Consider the following 2,222-nt stretch of genomic DNA (forward strand, 5'->3'; position numbering starts at 1 on the left):
ACAAGGAAAGCATCTTTTCCTTTCTTTTTGTCTTCACAATGTGTAGGTGTGTAAGACAAAGTAGGATAGGTGTAAGGCTACAAAAGCAAGGCCTATGATTATTTATCATAAAATAAATCAATCTTATACCATCACAACTCCCTCCATTCGGTCCATCCTCCATAATATGGACTACCATTTTATTTTGTCAATTTGTCATTTGTCACACAATATGTCTCATGTAATATATTACATGTTATTAATTAATTTAATGTATATTTATCACATAAATATCATTTCATGAATTAATTAAATTACATCCAATAAATTGACTAGTGATAGTTGATCACATAAACAAAATGGGTCATGTAATTATAATTCACAATATCTTGTAATTATAATCAACCATTCATTCTTATCTTTATTGTTTCTCAAACAATAAACAATTTTAGTAATAAAGCATTTTATTACTAAAATAAATCTTATTTAATCTCATTACAATAAGATATCAATATTCTCTCTCACAAATTGAATTGTTCAATTTTAAGGAATTGATTAACTTGTATCGTCATACAATTAATCAGCTTTACGGATAAGGACATCATCCTTTAGGTGTGACCTTAAGGGATTAACTGACCACCACCGTCCCACGACAGCTAGCAAGCCAATCGTTACCGATTTATGTTGATCAGTTGACAATATAATGAATCATCCCTTACGTATTCTTTATATGAGATTTAATAATAATATTTAAATCATGTGATCGCACTATTGTTGAGGACACATTTCCCAACACTTTGTACCTCTCCCAAGCTTCATATAAGCTCTCAAGAGCTTGTTGACGGAATCCGGTGATTTGGCTCCTCAAGGTTTGAGTTTTCTCCGGTGGAAAAAACTTTTGGTAAAAAGTAAGAGCCAATGTCTCCCAATTGGTGATTCCCAAGGTGGTGCGGTCAAGGCTATTGATCCAAAGCTTGGCCTTGTCCTTCAAAGAGAAAGGGAAAAGTATTTCCCTTATTTGGGCTTGGGTGACGCCCGTTTGCCGGATCATGGAGCAATAGTCACAAAAGTTTTGCACATGCAAATTGGGATCCTCCAAAGGACTTCCTCCAAATTGCTTTCTCTCCACAAGGCTAATAAAAGCCGGTTTGATCTCGAAGTCCGGCGCGGTGATTTGAGTGGTTGTGATTCCGGCCGGAAGCATAGCCGCGGTGGGCTTTGAGTGATCGGAAAGTCTCACCATTTTTTTGGTAGTAGATGGTGATGGTGATGGATATGATGAACAAGAAACCTCCTCCTCTTCAAGGGCTTCTAGATCGTCTAAGTAAGACTTTCTAGCACTTTCAACTTGTACGGGAGAAGTGGCTTCTTTCACTTCTCTCCAAAAACGTCGTCTTCTCCTAAATGTTTTCTCCGGATCGGAATCCGGTGAAAGCAATTCTCCACTACGAGAGGACCTGGGCATAAGATAACAATTTCTAGAGAAGTGATAAGTAACGGTCTCAAGGAACAAGTGTTCCCCAAGACAAAGGAAAACAAGATAAAAATCGACAATTCAAAAAGCAATAAAACCGTTTCCCCGGCAACGGCGCCAAAATTTGATAGGTTTATCGCGTACCTATGCAAAGATAAATTCCCTTGACACAAATTAATGTAGTATTAGGGGTCGAACTCAAGGAAACGGGAATTACGTCGTCAATTGCTATGGGTGGATTTTTATTAAGGTCGATTACGATTTGGGTTTGGTTTGATGATTAATAAGAATTGCAATGTAAATAATATGATAAAAGATAGTCTAAAGGGTTCGGGTCACTCATGCAAAGTTAAACATATGAACATGATAAACTTGATACTAATAATCTTGTCAATTACTTAGGCTTAAAGATACCCACCTTACGGTATTAGTATCAACCATAGACCGGGTCCTAGAAAAACTCTCGTCCATGACTAGGTCGTCCTACCACACATGCTTAGTCTAATTCAATTCCGTGCCTCTCGACTTTAGAACGAATAAACAAGTTTTAATCTACGACTACGACCGATAATCAATGATTAAGCATAACAAAGCAAACATGTGATGAAAGCAATTGAACAATATTATTATGAACTTTATTTAATCATATTATATGTTTTGATTTTGCATGGCTCCCCTAGCCTTTAGACTAGAGAATTTAGCTACTCATACTAAGATGTAAAATGTAAACTAAATTGTAAAGAATGTTGAACATGGTTATATGAATTAT

The 2,222-nt window shown here is 36.1% G+C and overlaps 1 non-coding gene across 1 annotated transcript; it reads left to right on the forward strand.

The window, feature by feature from the left end:
• Positions 1-745: 745 nt before the first annotated feature.
• LOC141636215 (small nucleolar RNA R71) lies at positions 746-850 on the forward strand. Its single transcript, XR_012540842.1, has one exon. It is a non-coding gene; the product is annotated as a small nucleolar RNA R71 (small nucleolar RNA).
• The last annotated feature ends 1,372 nt before the right edge of the window (positions 851-2,222 follow it).

The sequence above is a fragment of the Silene latifolia genome, chromosome Y, assembly GCF_048544455.1.
Source record: "Silene latifolia isolate original U9 population chromosome Y, ASM4854445v1, whole genome shotgun sequence".
NCBI classification, from domain to species: Eukaryota; Viridiplantae; Streptophyta; class Magnoliopsida; order Caryophyllales; family Caryophyllaceae; genus Silene; species Silene latifolia.